The 16,965-nt window shown below is 40.2% G+C and overlaps 1 protein-coding gene across 1 annotated transcript in view; it reads left to right on the top strand.

Moving 5' to 3' along the window:
• The window catches only part of FAM53A (family with sequence similarity 53 member A), a 70,232-nt gene that overhangs the window by 51,406 nt on the left and 1,861 nt on the right, over positions 1-16,965 (top strand). The gene's annotated exons all lie outside the window — the stretch shown is intronic.

Here is a 16,965-nt window from a genome sequence, read left to right as displayed (position 1 = left end):
CACAAAAGTGCTTTCGTGATGTGTTTCAGTGGGATAAAATATTGAGCTATATTTTGGAGGCCTAATGAAAATTCTTAATGTTCACAATTTGCAGTACCCTAGTGTTCCAGGTATCATTGCTTAGTCTGCCTTGATCAGAAATATCAAAGTGTTGAAATTCTATTTGCAGATTTTTTTTTTTTTGTATGTAACTATTTCATTTTCAAAAGGACAAGATGTTCTACTGCAATAGGAGAACAACATCCTGTGCCTGGCAGTGAAAGGGGAAGGAGAAGTGGTAGATCTCACTCTTGCTAGATCTTTAGGTCTGCATTAGAACCAAGGCCTGGCTCAGTGTGTTCCCTTCTGGGGTCTCTGGTGCCTGCTGTAGGTCGAGAGTCTCTCCTCCTTCCACCTTACCCAGGAAAGGATGCATGTAGCAGGAGGCTGCAAATACCACACTTTGGGCATTTCTAGCTCCTTACTAAAGAAACTGCCTTCCCCCTCAGCCAAGCCTGAATAGTAAAACCAGAAGGCACGTAGCCTATGTGGTCTTTTTTCTCGTGCAAGAGGTAGACTAGATTGTCCCAACTCAAAAATTCATGATTGCTTGGGCCTCTAAAAGGTTTTACAGATGCAGAGTTTAAAAGAGTCTTTAAGACCAGAGGTTGAGTAATTTAAGCTCTGCGAAGATGCTGGCCTTCTGGGAAAGGGTTTTGCATATTCCCAGTGTTCTTCAGGTGTGGCTTTTGATACCATATGAGACTTTTTTCCTTTGTCTAGTTATATTTTAACTATCTCAGTTTTCAGTTCTGTTTTACGATGATCAGTGTGTGCTTTGCTTGTCTTCTAGATGAATTCACATAACCAGTAAAGAGCAGGAGAACTTTGTGGTCTTGGCAGTATTGGAACAAGAATACTGTGGTGTAAATTACTCAGCAGGGCTGAAAGCTTTCTGAATTTCAGCTGATCTTGGGTACCTCCATTTCAGCCAGTGTGTTGAAAGTTATTCCTTTTAAAAGATGTACATTACAAAGGTATTTAAGTTTGAGTGATATGAAGTAGTGTTTTGAAGTACAAATAGTATGAAAGATCTTAAAACACATATGGCAGGTGCTTGTGGCTTAACTGTCATGTCTTATTTTGTAGAGCTTCAAGGTTTCTTGTAGCTGCTGTAGTATGTGCTGAGAGTGGCAAAAATCAGGTGTGCTTGAAGCGTAGCCAACATAGGTCTCACTGAAATTCTTCATTAGTGCACAAAACCAAAATTGATCCAGAGGCTGAGACTCTTGATGTGCTCTAAACCCCTCAAATACCAACTTAGTGTGGGGTTTTCTTTTGCTTCTCTCCTTTGAGCATTTAATTAGAGTTTGCTTTTGCATAATAGCTTGCCTAGCAGGTTTGGGGATTTTTTTGAGAATGTTTTTCATCATACTTGTTTTTAAGGATACTTTTCCTGAATCAGAATACAGACTTAAAGGTTTCAGTGTGATTGTACTGTCCTGAAGTGCTCAACGCACAGGCCATTGTGTTAAGCATTTAATATTATTTTGGTTGTGTAACTCTTGTAACTTGAGCCTGTGTTACTATAGAACCAAAATTTTTTTAAAGTTGAATTTCCAAGGGTTGTTAAAATTGCATGTCCCAGAGCAATAAACTTACTTTTTTCAATTTTGCAAAGCTCACATAGTTGGCACAGTAAGGTGTGTTTTCAGGGCATGCAAGTGTGCAGTTGGGTTGGTAAATGGCCCTTAAGCTTGTTAAAGAGAAATGCTTTGTCAGGTGAGTAGGAATGTAATAATGGAATTTAATATGAACAGAAATGCTTTGCGGTGGAGTGTGTTTCACCTCCAGACTCACCTCAGACTTAGAACTAAAGTAAATATATGCTCCATGTTGAAAAATACTGTTCTCTGGTATTCATATTCTAAAAGAACTGAATTATTTCTGCTCTCCTAGGGAGAGGACACCTGGTGGAGGGTTTGAATAACCGTAAGAAGAAACGAGAATTTTCTATCCTTTCTCTTTCTGAGCCTAAGGTCCTTTAACAGCAGAAAGCACAGACCCTGAGTAGTTAGCTAGTAATTAATAATCTTGAATGGCTTCAGTATACTGGAAAGAAGTTAATTGATTCCCATCTTTTGAGGCATCAATAAACACTTCAAGATCCAAACTGTCTGGTTGTTTTCAACTCCTTTGGACCAAACCCTGGTTTAAATTCAGCTTATCTTACCTCTGTTCTGTGGTGGTTGAGCTCTGCAGGAAGTGTCCTCTCCCTGCAGGAGTGGGCAGCAGAAAGAATTCAGTTTGAAGAGAAATGAGTCCTCAAGTCAATGGGGCGCCTGCTTGTCAAGTGTAGTGTTTTTGTTGTGTCTTGTAGTGATACATTCTGATTCAAAAATGATTAGATTAAACTTTAGGGTGTGGTTAATGTGGTAAATACGTTATTCTGTTTGATGGGGGGAGGAGGTATCCTTTGTAAAGCATACTTGCAATAGCTGAAGTATCTATCCACTTCTTAAATCTTAACAACTAAAGGGTGGGATTCCCACCTTTAGCTTGAGTAAAGTATAACACAAACTCATTCAGGTGGCCTCCAGACATTTGTAGTGGACATAAGCCAGCAGCATGTGCTTGTGGAAATACAGCAATTATAGAAAATGGTGAAATGTTGGATACTGTCAGGAAACTTTGTGTACGTGTCACAATGTTTCTGCTTGGGGGAACAAGGATGATACCACTCCAAATCAGGAGGAGTTAACACTGAATAAGTTAATGTTAGTGACCTTGTAGGCTAGTATTGATATGTTTATTCTGACTAATGTCAGGAGACAAACATTTGTTTGTAGCTGCCTGCAGAGCACATGCACAATTCATTTATATATTAAAAGGCCTTTCTGTATGTTTTTCACTGTGCTCTGCCATTGGAGGCCTTGATGTGGAAACATATTGCTAAATAATGATCGTCATGAGGACTGAAGTAATGCTGTTTGAAATGCTAAGTGGTGGTAACAAACTTATCGAGGTTTACAAAATACATTTATTGGATGACTTTTTAAACAAAGTCACATTTTGTTCAAACTACCTCAATGCTTTTGGAGCATTGTTTTTAAAGTTGGAGGTTCAAGATAGATAAGAACAGACTTCACTTACAGATTATTAGCTACTTAAGTAGGATAAAATACCGGCCTCCTAATGATTCCTGGGTTTTGCCAATATATAATTTGATACAGTTAGAACCAGCTGTAGATCAGTTTCACATAGGCTTGCTATGTAAGAATATTGACTGAGAGAGGGTTTCAGTGTTGGTATTGTGGATCCCAGTTGCTCAGATGGAGTTTTTACAGATTCTTCTGACTTGCCACAGTTCCTTTCGCTGGCACCCAGCCACCCCTCAAGTGGGTAAGGACTTGGGAGTTAATCACGAAGCCCTTTCTTTGTGATCACTGATTTTTAAGGACAGATTAACTGTTGTCTTTCCAGAGCCATCTGGTGTGTAAGGGAAGGGTGCATGGGCAGATCCTAGCAAGTCTGATCCTGGATCTTTTTGCCATCATTTTCTCCAGCTGTTTTCTGAGACTGTGATTCATCTGTCCCTGTAGTCCTGTCTGAATGCAGAATCATACTAAATATGCGTATGTACTAGCTGATAAGGTGTCAGCTTTGAAAGAGGAATCCAGATCTTCACAAAAGTGTATATTTATGCAAACAAGTGAGCATCCTTGCCCGCATGAAAGTTGGATACTTTGCTATAAGGCTTGCAACAAGCTGCATTTTTGAAGATTTCCAGATCCTCTGATTATATTCCTGGTTAATCACCAGTATTAGTTTGCTCTCATGTTGTAATATATTTGCAGGTTATGCAACAGCCTTAGGGAATTGAACTACAAGTTGTAATCTTAGTTTTTACTCTTAAACATACTTGGCAATAAATCTTAAATTTATTGCGACAGTTACTGTATGTGCTGGCTTTTGTCCATGTGCTTTGTGTGGCCATTCCAAGTACTGCAGACTGATTCTGTCCTTTGAACAGCTTTTATTGGGCTCTCTCAGTTGAGGCAGACTGTCCTTTGAGAGGTGTCCTCTCCAAGCAGCACTGATTTGGAGCTTTTTTCCCCCTGGAGAGGGACAGACCACTTGTCACATCAGTGGCAGATGGGACACGGTGGTCGCTGCTGGGGCTTGTGGAGATGCTTCTCACCAGGAGCAGACTTCACCATCCTGGTTCTGATCCTGGGAATGGCCTGCCCCATGTATTGTGCTGCCAAGGATGTACCTGGCAGTTTGTTGTACTTGCCGTTAGATGTGCTGTGTGCCGTTTCCTCTGCCTTTTTTCTTCTACTAAAAAAAAAAAAAAAAAAAAAGGCAAAAAAACCCCCAGTGAAGTGGAAGGAAACATCCCAAGGGCAGCTGGGTGGGCAGCACTGCTGTATTTCCTTCACAGTGAAATTACTGTTGCCTAATTTGCCAGTGCCAGATGAATGTTTTATTAATAATATTGATCGCTTGAAAGTTTCAAAGCCCTCAAGACGCTGTTGGAACCCGTTATAGTGGCTGTATGTTTCCATTGTGCATTTGTAGAATTTAATTTGGACCTATGTACTACATGCTGGGAGTTATTTTGGTTTTCTGCTACGCACAGCCTGCTTCCTGGGAATGCTTTGACCTGTGCTGCAGGGCCTAGGAAACCAGCTTGCAACCCTTATTGCTGCTGCCCTTTGTAACAAGTAAGAACTCCACGAGCTCATATTTTAACATAAGTTTTCTGCTTTGCGCTACAGTAAAATTTCCTAGTCTGACACAGTTACCAGTGAAACTTTTGAATCTTTGCTCTACTGTTTGGGTAAAAACAAAACTTTTGTGAGCCAGGAGGGTAAGAAGAATATATTGCTGCTATCAAATGCATTTCTGAGAACTTAATCAGCATGAAGTACCCAAAGCCTTGCTTCTCTCAGAGTTCAAGGAACCAGCAATCCCTTCTTTCTGTCCCTTGCCATGCTGCAGAGAGGCCACCAGTGTTGTGTCACATACTAAAAGCAGAATATCAATGTAAACTCAGAGGTAATTTGAGGTTTGGGGGAGTTTTTGAATGGGTAACAGCTGCAGCTTGAAACTCATCTCTGAAACAAGGTGCTTGCAGCAGCTGCTTATGATTTGTCTCCCCCTCTAACAGCAGCCTGGCATGGCAGAAAGTACTTGTGATCAAAAAAAAAAAAAAATCTGTATATTTAATGAGGGTGAAACTTGGCAGCTATGTCCCAGAAAAGCACTGCCAGGAGTTGTGAACCACTTTTCAGATGGCTTAATGCAGTTAATGATCAGTTGTTTCTTTCCAGATAGTAACCTCCTTTGTGTGAAACACGTTGCCCCTTACATTAAAAAAATCTGCTCAGTTCTGTGAAGACAACATATAGTGTTACATCAGCCCAAGACTGTCCTTAGTCAGCAGGTTTGATTTCCAGAACATGATTAGGAGGATTGCTGCTCAATAAATATTCTGAGTGATCCTAACTTGTGCTTCGATTTAGACTCTGTGGATTCTTTTAAATGGGCAAGGAAAAGGGAGCTGGATAAAAGTATGCTCTTGCCTAAGCAAGGGAACAAACTGGAAAAACAGATGGTGCTAAAAATAGTTTATTACCAAGGTCTAAATATGGCTCTGTGATTCCCCCCCTTATAAATAATGCAGCTATAAATCCTGCTACGTATCAATAAATATTGAATTAACTCCAAACTGCTGAGTGTTACAGAACCTTTTGGCGGCTTTCCAAGCTTGGTGTTGCCCTTCATTCACAGGATCAACATTTAATTCCTTAACAGGGAAAACCTGAAGAATTTATCCTCTTTGAATGGAAACATAGACGCAGGGAGCTTGAATGAGTAGCTCCAGGCTCAGGCATCCCATTGCAATGGAAGGGGAGCTGTGCTTCATGAGTTTCTGCTAGGTCGCAGCCAGGATGAATCTCCTCCTTTCTTTTCTGCGATGCATGAACAATCAAAGGCTCCTTTTTTATCTATTTGTTGCCATGGAGGGTGTCCATTTAAAGTTCAAATTCCAGCAGGCTTGGGAAGAAGGAAAGGAGATAGGAGTAGGCTGGGCTGGGAGGTGATAGGCAAGCTTCAAAAGTGAGCTGAAGACAAGCCAGCACTTTGTCCTGTGACAGGACAGACCGGGCTGGGGGTACGTGGTTTTGAATGGATGCCTGGAAGTTTTTTGGAGCAGTGAATGAAACGCTGCTGAGGTAGCAGGCACAGAGAGCATCTGGCGTTTTGCTTTCTTTGCCTCGGCAGAGCGGGTCACAATGTGAAATTAGGCCCGAAATGGCATTTAATGAAGTGAGCCCTTGTGCTCGAGGTTCCCTGTGCTCTGACAGTGAGGGAGTATAAGCCCTGAGGAGAGTGAAGAAAAGGAAATCTCATTAAGGATGGAGGTTTTCCCCCCTCTTTTGTAAATGGATTCTGTAACAAATATCTTGCAGATACCCAGAGCTTCTCATCGCTGTGTTGCTTTGCCATACCTGCAGTCAGCTCTGCATGTATGTTTATGGTACTTTCCTGTAAGCAGTGTGCTGAGAAGAGGAGGCAGCTAAATATCTGCTGCAAAGTTGCTTTTCCTTCTTGTAAGTTCCTGTATACAATAAGTATTCATTTCTGAAAGAGCTAATGAGTACCAGACCAGCTGCATTTGACATTATGAGAAAAGAAAGGGGCCATCTATTGACTCACATGCCAGGTTTCAGCCAGCTGTGGATATTTTTTAAATTATTACTTATCCCATCAGAAAATTGGATTATGCTGAAATTATTGATGATGTTGTTTGGAAAACAATACAATATTGAGTTAAGAGCTATGGTTCAGTGTTGAATATAGTGTACTTATAGTTAATGTGCCTAAGCTGCACCAGAGGGTTTAAAGAGAGGTGAGAGCACTTTTCTCAGGTTTTACCATCTGGGTTTTGGCAGGTGGCAGGGGATTAAGTTTTTTTTTTTCCTGTGCTCTAAATTACAGGAGATGATGTCTAGCAGAAGTGTCGAGTAGTGTTTCGACATTGATGCGGGAACTTTTTCCGGATTTTTTGGCAAAAAATAAAATCCCAGTGAAATCTTCTAAAATTTATTAGAAAAAGAAGTTATGCACATTTGAATTTAACTCAGGGTGATTCAGGGAGAGGGTTCTTTAAATACTCAGTATTTTTGTAATAACATGTTAAATCAGTAAATAAGTATATCTTTGTGGAATCTGAATGCAAGGACTTAACTCAGAAACTAGGCTTTGTTGTTCCATACTCTGTTGTGTGAAACTTCCCTTGCTTTTGACTTTGACTTGATGCATCATCATCATCTAAAAGACTTCAAACCAAGTTGATTCATCTGAAGCTTTTCTCTGCAGAGAGGTTTATTAAAATCACTTGGAAAAGTCTTAAATTTCACTGTCATTTGGTCTTTTGTCTTGCATTGCATTGATCAGTTCCTGCTGCATCTATGCACTGTTGCATAGGTGTGATAAAAGCAGAACAGATATCTCAAGTGTGTGAAAATGAGCTGGTCAGCATTTCTCTATGTTTTGCTTAATGGTGTAAATTTTTCCATTAGGATGGGAAATACTGACTTGTTTGCATTTTTTTTTTCAAGTATGTACAAATTGAAGAGAAGTTTGTTCTGTTCTTAAGTTGTTGTTAGATGCAACTTCTGATGGAATATAGTTAATAAGAAGATGTTTTCTGCATAAGTGATGGTTTAGTGTTATGGTGAGCTGCAGATAATCAAATAGCTCATCTGTTTCTTTATTTGAAAGTACTCACTTTTGTCCTTATGACATGTGCTTTGCAAGAAAACTTAAATATTAGCAGAAAAGAAATTGTAAATAAATGAGATTTCTGATGGGTTTCCTGATTTCAGTTTTCATTATATTAGTAACCACGTGACTAAAACTCAAAAGGCCTTCATGGTATGCTAGGAAGTTTGCAAGCTGGGGTAGCATAAACAGATCCTCATCTTTAAACCAAAGCACATGTAATAATTGAATGTACAGGGGTTTTGAATGTTGCAGGTTTTTCATGCAAACTCTGGGTTTGCTGCACAATAGAGGAAAACTGAGGCCATACGGTGAGAGGCTGAGCTCAGCTTTAGTGTTACCTCAGTATTTTAGGAATCTGAGTGTTGACTCTGCCTTACACAAGCTGTGTGTACTTTGCTTCTCCTCTGACTTGGTATGATGTGTTTAAAATGTGTATTACACTGAAGGATAAAGGACCACATATATGGTTCCCTGACTTTTTAAAAAAACATACTGAGCATCAACTGCTGACATGTTGTCAGCTTTGGTATTTGAACCAATAAACAAGCTTGTCTAAATTTTATTTATCAAACAGAAGTTGTAGTGCAAGTTGACTTAGTATTAAAAATATATAGCAGTCTTGTCACTTAATGTCAGGAACACTTCCTGAAGCACATGATTTCAAAACTGTGCAGATAGCCCAAAATCAGATACCATGCTAGAAAAATGCAGTCTTTGCACCATTCACCTTCAATCCCTGGTACTAATTCTGTTCTTTTCAAACAAATGCATTGTGTTTAATTTAACTTGTCCCTGGAAATAATTAGTGGTAAAGGTCCACCTACAGTTTAAATTAATGCTCCTGGAAGAATTTACTGTTCAATTGTGGGTTTTGCATTGAGCTGAGCAAAAGATTCATAGCAGCACATGTGCTTTGTCTCTGTGTCCCTCTGTGCACTTGCATAACAAGATCTTAGGGCTTTGTTTTGGACAAGTATTTCTGTAGTGGAAAATTGGTTTGAAGAAGGGGGAACTGTTCCCAAGCTGATGGGGTAGTTTTCCCTTTTTTTCCCCATCCCCCTCCCCTGGCAGAAGTGAACTTTATGGCCCAATTATAGAATCCCTTAAAATGCTAGTTATGATGGAGTTCCAGCATAACCCAATAATATAGGTGAGTCTGACATCTGTCAGTAACTAATGAGAGTAGCATTGGAATCAGGATTTGGAGTTTACTTCTCTAATTTCTCCTAAGTTTGACCCATCATATCAACTTATATTGGACCTGAGGATAAATATAAAATGAAAAGAGAACATGCAGGAATTTTAAGAGAAGGTGGTATATGGATGTACACTGCAGCAATCAGTGCATATGTGATTCAGTTGTTAAAGTAATTGTTTGCAGCTCATAGCAAAGTCATGAAGGAATAAGACCTTGGCTAAACTTCTCAGGAATAGAACTTCTCTATAAAAATAGATGACACATAAATGGCAGGAAATGAAGCCAATATGGCCATGTTTTGAAGCCACAAGGGTCAAATCCTGTCCTGTGTTACTCCAGTGCATAATCAGTCAACTTAAACCTTGTTACTTGAGAGCAGAGTTTGGCATGGCAGTATAAACTTTGAAATGTCACTTTTTATTTGGAGTTTTGTGGGAGCACAGGTACAGCTTTTTCTCTTCTTGTCTAAATGTATCTAGTTAGAAACTGAGAAACTCATTGAAACTCCTGGGGTTGGAGGTAACTTTTTTGTTTGTTGTTTCAGAGCTGATTGTAGTCTGTTAATTCCTCTGTCAGAGGAATAATACATCAGAAGGCTTTGACTACCCAGGGTGGTCTTTGTTTTTGGATCCTGAATGCTGAACACTGAGAGATGGTACTGCAAGCAATCATAGTCTTGTTAAGCAGTTTTCTTGTGCTGCTCCTTTTGTGCCTGTGTTTCTGTTCAGGGATGTGTGTGTAGCTCATGTTAATGATGTGTGTGTGCCTTCTTATTTCCCAGTCTAAAATGTGGAAGAATGGATGCATCTTTCATCTGTATTAATTAGATTTGGTTTAAACTAGGTGTTTGTAAAATTATTTTGTCATCTTACTAAGGAAGATGGTAATACATAGTTTAAGTTGTTTCTTGTTTCTGCAGCCTGTTTTCTTTCTGAAAGGAAACGTAATAGTTCCTGAATAGGAAAAGAGGGAATGAGTCTGGCAAAGCATGAATCACTTCTGCTGGGAGAGAGCATGTGCTTACATTGTTTCCCTCTGTGTACTTCTGCTAGAAAACCAGATGTGTTTATCATCCCTGTATGCACACAAGTGGTGCAGCTGTTTGTTCATCACACTATTGCTCATTAATGCTGTTGGCTGATTGGATTTGCCAGACCGAAGCCTCTTGAGCTTATGCAGTTCAAGCATAGTAGAGGCCCAATTCCATATTGTCCAGCTCTTCAGTCTGTCCATAAGGTGAATAAATTCACTGTCAGTAATAAAGATGTGCTTTGGGTCCAGCAGTGAGTAGGAAAATAATCTGGATGAAGGTGTGCAAAGGCAGTGGTTTACCTTAAAGCAGAAGAATTTCTGTGGTACTGCAGAGACCCCTGACTGCAGCTGTTGCTGAAGCAAGACCAGAGCAAGAACAGAGCAATATTCTATATTCCTCTTTAACTAGAAACTAAACTGTGTTAACCTATGACACCATCCTCCAGGCCCTTTCCCTTCTCTTTCAGTGCCCTTTGGAATAATTTTTTTTTTCTGTGGTGCTTCTTTGCCTTTGAAGAAGCCTCTGTTTTAATGCATGGGTGCATTTCAGATGAATGCTGCTGCTGTATCTAGGATTTGTCCTATTTGGCTTAAAGCTCCTTCTCCCTGGCCCGAGCCTTTTGTACTGTGTTATGCCGCTGAACAAAGCCATGTCACTGTGCTCCACTTTGGCACTGTATTGATTATTAGTCACTTCAGAAGGGTTAAATCCTCTGTGTGAGCCCCCTCTGTTGTAGCTAATGGCATAATTCATAGCATCTGTAGGTGCCTGCTGGACTGGTCCTAAGAATAGCTGAAACCTTCTCTGCTTAATTGCATGCAGGTGAAATAGGTAGGCCTGATGTTTGTAGAGTGTAATTCCACATTCTTACAATAAAAGCTTGCGTGATTTACACTTAGACAGGGCAGTTCACAAATCCACTGAATTAGAAAATCTAAGAGGCTAACATCTTGATTAAAATCCAGTAAACTTTTAAAAACGTGGTTTAATGTTGGTCTGGGCTTTTAAAGGGGAAATTTGCTATGTTCACCCCCTCCATGTTAGCACTAGTGTTGAATCATATTCTTGACTGTATTACATTAAGTACTGCATTAACTTGCATAGCTTTCAATTTGTCTTTAAAAGCAAACAAAACCTAACCCCTGAGATGAATGGTCCTGAATTTGTAGAAGCTGCTAAATGCCCCCAGCACTGAGCTTCCTGCATTAAATTGCCTCATCTGACCAAAATTCAATTTTTAAAGGAATAACTACAAAATGACCGTAGTTGTTTGGCTGCTTAAATTCACTTTAAACACTTCTAGGCTGATGAATTTTTTCATTAGTCTGCTTAAATTAGTTTGTTTCTTATGTTACTTAATGTTGGATCTTCACTAAGTGCATGTACTCTGTGAGTAGGAGAGGAGTGAGCTGATAGCTCTGATGGGGGCTGGGGATGCTCTCAGTTGTTCAGATCTTTGCAAACCACTAAAAGGAAAAGATGATATTTTGTTTGAGAGGGATATTTAGCTTGACTGTGAAATTTACTATGGTATGTGCAGTGCCCATGATGGATGATTTTTAAGTCTGAGTTTGGGGTAAGGGGCAGTAGATATTTGGGTGGAACTCAGTCCATGATATTTGTAATCCCTGATGTATTTGGGATCTGCCATGCCTCCAGCTTGACTGTTTGGGTTGTGATGTGATAGCAGTGAAGTTAATTGGGTGCTACAGGTTTCCCAGCTGGGTGAGTAGGCTGCTTTACAGCTCTGAAGGCTGCAGTGGCAGAGTTCTGAAATGCCCTCACCAGTGCTGGGGACCCTGTGTGGGTGCAGTGATGTTCAGTCAGGGAACTGGACCCCCATTTCCCCTTCTGTCCCCCAGTCTTGTGCATTTTATTTTTTTCACTTGGAGATTTTGTTATAGTGGTTTCTGTCAGTTACTTCACACCATGAGCCTTGTATTCTGGCCTATAGGATCATAATCAGATAAATTCAGCATTTCACCTAAATATTTCCTAAAGTCTTATTATTTTTTTCAACTAATAGCACTAAGTAGACGGCCAAATTAAATCACAGGTTCTTGCAGCTTATAAACAAAACTTGTAAGGACACTGTGGCACAAATATGAGCATAAATATTTAGGCCAATAAATAGATCAGCTTTCATGGTAGACTACACCAGAAAACTGCACACTTAAATCTAGAACAGTCTGGCTAGTGGGAGATGAAAGCCTGTTACATCAGGGTGCTGTTTAGCATCTGATGTGAAATGAGTTGATGGCAGTTTCCTTCCCTTCCTGGGCACCTACGTCTAAAAAATTGAAATAATCTTTGAAGATAGAGCTGAGACAAAGCACTGAACAATTGTCATTTCAAGATGTAACCATATTACTGTGTAGTGCTGCCAGCTTGTATTGACTTTTAACTGGGTCTTTGGCATTGCAAATAGAGTTTTACCTTATTTGACTGGAAGAATTGCAGCAGCAATTCTTTCTCTGCTGGAAGAAATGGTTATTGGAGTTCAGTGTCTAATTACGTGGCAGAATGTTAGAGGCTGTTGCTCTTTCTCATTCATATCCAGTATTCTAGTCCTTTGCTGATTACTAGCTATAGATGATGACAACAATTGCCCTCTTAATATATAAAAGTACATGTCAAATTTCCAGCAAAACAAGGGATAACTTTGCAGAGCTAAGAAAAGTGAACAAAGTCTTTGGTTCCCAAAGAAATTTGAACAAGGATTTGATTTCGCCCATGAAAGTTTCAGGAATTCTCTTGGGATTTGATGGTTCCCACATAATACATAAATAGAAACTACTTGCTTTTTAACCTGGTACAAGCAAAATAATTACGGCTCTTTTGATTTATTTCAAAAGCGTAACTTGAAAATCTGCCCTGGTTTTGGACCTGAAGTATTTTCCAAGACACTTGAATTATAAAATCTAAAGTATTTCTATACCTTTTCATTTCTTGTTTGAACAAGGAGAGACTCTTTCCCACTTAACTTTGGGTTTTAATTTCTAGTGCATTAGCAAGCCTCAAGCACATAACATCATGGAGACTACTATATTGTTTCCCTTCTGTCAGCACCACTGTACCAGTGAAGCAGCATTTCTACACAGCCACAAGTTTCTTGAAAGCAAAGGTTATCTGCAAACACTGGAGTGTTCACAAAATGCTCAGTGCAATTCAAGACAGAAAAGTCAGAGTCAAATGTCAAGAGATCTACTCTACAGAAAGATTAATACTTTGTTACATAAACACAGCATTTTTTCTTACTATTTTCACTTCATGCAGAGTAGAAGATGGAGAGATTAGGACTGTGATGGGATATTTTTTTAATCTATACAACCAGTTGTCATTTCTAATAGTTTACAGTAGACACAGTACAGATCTCCAACTTGAATCGTCACAGGTGAAGGTATTAATGTAAGTAATAAATGAAGTGAAAATTCAGTTTACAGGCAGGGACACCCTTCACATCTGTGTGGTTGGATGTGATGTCAGCCAGGTGATGGTTTGTTCTCAGTGTGATTGAGAGCTGCTCAGCACCAGGCTTTTGTGTCAGTTCTTAAAAAATCCTTCCTTAAGCCTCCCCCTTAGCTTCACCGAACAGAATCTCTTCAGATAACAAATTTGTACCATGGCTGAGTTTTGTTGTTGCTGAGACTCAACTGTGACCTCTTTGAGGACAGGCTGGTGTCTGAGACATGAATGCAGTTGTGCTGTTTGTGGTGCTTCTGATCTGAAGTTTAACTGTGAGTTACCGTCAGTAAAGGCATTTTTTGAGCGGGTCTCACTAATCTACAGGAAATGTAATTCAAGGAAGTGAAGTAAGGACCCATAAGAGTAAGGAAGCCCTCAAAGGGAGAAGTGCAGCCCATCTAACTTGCCCCATCTCCATCAACTGGCTAGATACAGGGAAGGAACAAAAAAGCCACGTGTTGCTCCATGCTTGGGTTCTGCTACTTCAGTGTTTTGCTCTTGGATTAGATGCTGATACGCCAGGAAATTCCAGAATCTCCTCATCATGAGGACCACGGCACCATTAATGTATTTCATATTACTGGTAGAGAGTCTTTAGCAGTCAAGAAATCCTCTGTGCCAGTCTGAAAGCAACATCTCTTGTGCCATCATAGGCACAAGTCTCAGGATGGGAGAGGAAGCAAGCCAAACAACCAGTCTGATTATTGTGATGAATTCCCTCTTTTCCTAAGCCTGTGACTTCAGGGAGCAGCCCATCCCGAGGTGGTAACTGGTGCTGAGAAAGCAATAGGATGGGCTGAGGGCTCGTGGTGGTTTCAGGCTTCCTCTGCTCCTCAGTGTGTGCCAGCTGCTGCGGCTGCACCTCTTCAGAGCAGCTGGATCTTCACCCCCACTCAGAGCAGAGGGGTGGACTTGGAGGATGGTGGGGGCTTGGGGCAGAAGCATGAGAACTGCTGCTCCCATTATACACTAGGTTTTCATGCACGTAAGTGTCTTATTTTTTTTCCCTTGACTACTGTAGCAAATGCTCTAGTTTTGTTAGCAAAACAAAAACAACCTTTTTATTGCTTCTTATATTTGGAAAGTGATGTATTACGGGTTTCTGAACTGAGGGTTTAATAAAGAGTACAGACACTATCTTCCTTTCAAGCTGCTCTGGGCCTTTCTTGTTTGCGTTGTATGGCAAGGGTCTAGAGAGATTTCTTTTATTTCCTTCCCCACCATTGTTTTTGGTACAAAGTTGGGGTTTTTTTTTCTTAATATTCAGACATTTTATCGCCTCACTTCTTTTAAAACGGAGGTTCTTTTTTTTCCCTTTTTTTTTCCATCACACAAAAGAATGCTTCTAGCTGATTGAGTTCTATCCATTGCCAACTGTGGACTCTTTTGTCTTGCTAGTCCAGCATCCTTTATAAAATGAGGACCATTGAGCAAGTACTCGCAGGCTCCCCACTGAGCACAATTGTTCTTGAAAGGTGTGGTACTGTACCAGTGTAACATGGAAAGCTGCAGTTCAGAGGGCCTGAATGCATTGCAATTTCTACCTTTTGCTTTGTCAAAGGAGCTGGATTGTGCTGCCAGATAATAAATCCACCTATTTTTAGTTTGGTGAGGTTGTGACAAGTGGGTGAACAAAGAACCAGTTGAATGCACTTGCTGTTGTGTTGAAACCGGCTAAAAGTTCCCATTCAAGTGGTTTCAGCACAGTACAGCTAACAGGCAATTTTCCATTTATGTACACAAACCTTCCAGAAAGACAGCTGTGTGGTTGGATTAATTTCTAGCAGTAAATTGAATAAAAGATATTTTGAAGGGGGACTCAGGAATTCCTTTCTAAAGCACTGAAAGCAGAACTTTCAAAGCTTCTCTTTTATTTGGTTCCTTTCCCTCCCAGTACCTACTATAAGTTTAAAGAACTGAAAGTATTGTCCCCTGTATGGAGATAGAGCACACATTGTGTTTTTCAAAGCAATGAGATAGACTTAGGATTAAAATATACTTTAATGGTTTTTACTTTAAAAATATACTGGTTTTCTTTAAAGTAAACATGAGAGAAATTTGTACCTGTTAGTCATAGAAAGAAGCTCAAGTGTTCTCAAATGTTTCTAGCTGTGAGCTATAAAGAAGCATTTTGAAAGCAGGAATGTATGTTATACCAAAGCTGTTTTTACAAGAGAGTGAAATTTGAAAATAGCAATCTTTTTGATCATGCAAGGTTATTTATCTTGCTGGTGTTAGTCACGTGCAAAATTGGATATGGACTTTAACCACGGCTAACAAAGACTCTGAATTCCTCCTGACAGAACTATGACCAGCAGTAATTTTTTTTTTTCTGAGAGGTCATCTTCAGATGCAGGCCTTGGAGTTACATAAATCAGCTCCTAGATGAGGTCTTGTCTGCTCAAATGAATGAGATGATCCCTTATAGATCTTCCTGGCTGGAAATGTATGACTCGTTAACTAATTATCTAATGGGTGGTGTGAGATATGAAAGCTGTTTGAGCAGGTGAAGAGCAAAACAAACCTCTGATCAGTAGAGAAATGTGTTGCATTGGTGTGTTTAATGTGGTTAGCAGGCTCAGGGAATGCTGCTGCAGTGCCTTCCCTGTGGAGGGGTACCAGCGATGGGGCCACCATCCCATCCCAGTGCTGCTGATCACCCTCAGCCTGCCTGTGCTGTGACTGAGCCCCAAGCCTTGAGTGCACTGTTTTTTACCTTTACCTGAGCTTTCCCTCCAGTGAACCTTCGTGTAGATTTGATGTAGGTATGTCCAAGGAACTGTAGGACCTTGCAGAGCATGGCAGTGGGGTTCTCTGCAAGGTGTTCCATATGTAACATCAACCTAAGGGATCAGGCTAATCCCCTCCCCCTAATGAGCTTCCCTCTTTTAACCAGCTGTATACAGACAAGGCTAATTCAAATTTCTTCTGAATTTGTGAAGTTTTGTTTAAAGAATACCCAAAGATATTGGTAAGCCCCCTAAGGTGGGTGCTGATGTGCACTGGGGAAGTAGGAACCATTCCACTGTTCACTGGAAGAGCATCTGGAATACAGCATGCTAGGAATGTTGCAATGTTCCCATTTCAAATAAACAAATATAAAATACTTAAGAAATGACAAATTGGGGGAGGAAGCTGGAAATGGGTGTGAAAGTTGGTCTTGTTCCCTGTGGATCTCCTTGTAATACAATGATTGCCATGTATGAGACTGGAGGCACTTAACCAGTGAGAGACTGAAAATGAGTGTGACATTATTCTGTCTTGCACCACCTCTCAGAGGAGCCCTGGCTATTTCACTTTTCTCTCACTGAGTGCTTGCATGAGGCACAATTTGGAAGTTGCTCACTTGTTAAAATTTAAGTTCTGCTCTCTGTGTATTTGTTTTTTCTTAAATGCTCTTTCTGGATTCTAGCCAATGGTCCCTTACAGCTCTATGAGGAGTTTAGGCATTTTTCCTTTATCTCTGGTACAGAGGTTGTAGCACATTTACTGA

Source organism: Hirundo rustica, chromosome 5 (genome assembly GCF_015227805.2).
Source record: "Hirundo rustica isolate bHirRus1 chromosome 5, bHirRus1.pri.v3, whole genome shotgun sequence".
In the NCBI taxonomy this organism is placed as follows: Eukaryota; Metazoa; Chordata; class Aves; order Passeriformes; family Hirundinidae; genus Hirundo; species Hirundo rustica.
Note: the sequence above shows the minus strand (reverse complement) of the source record. Positions and strands in the feature narration are given on the sequence as shown.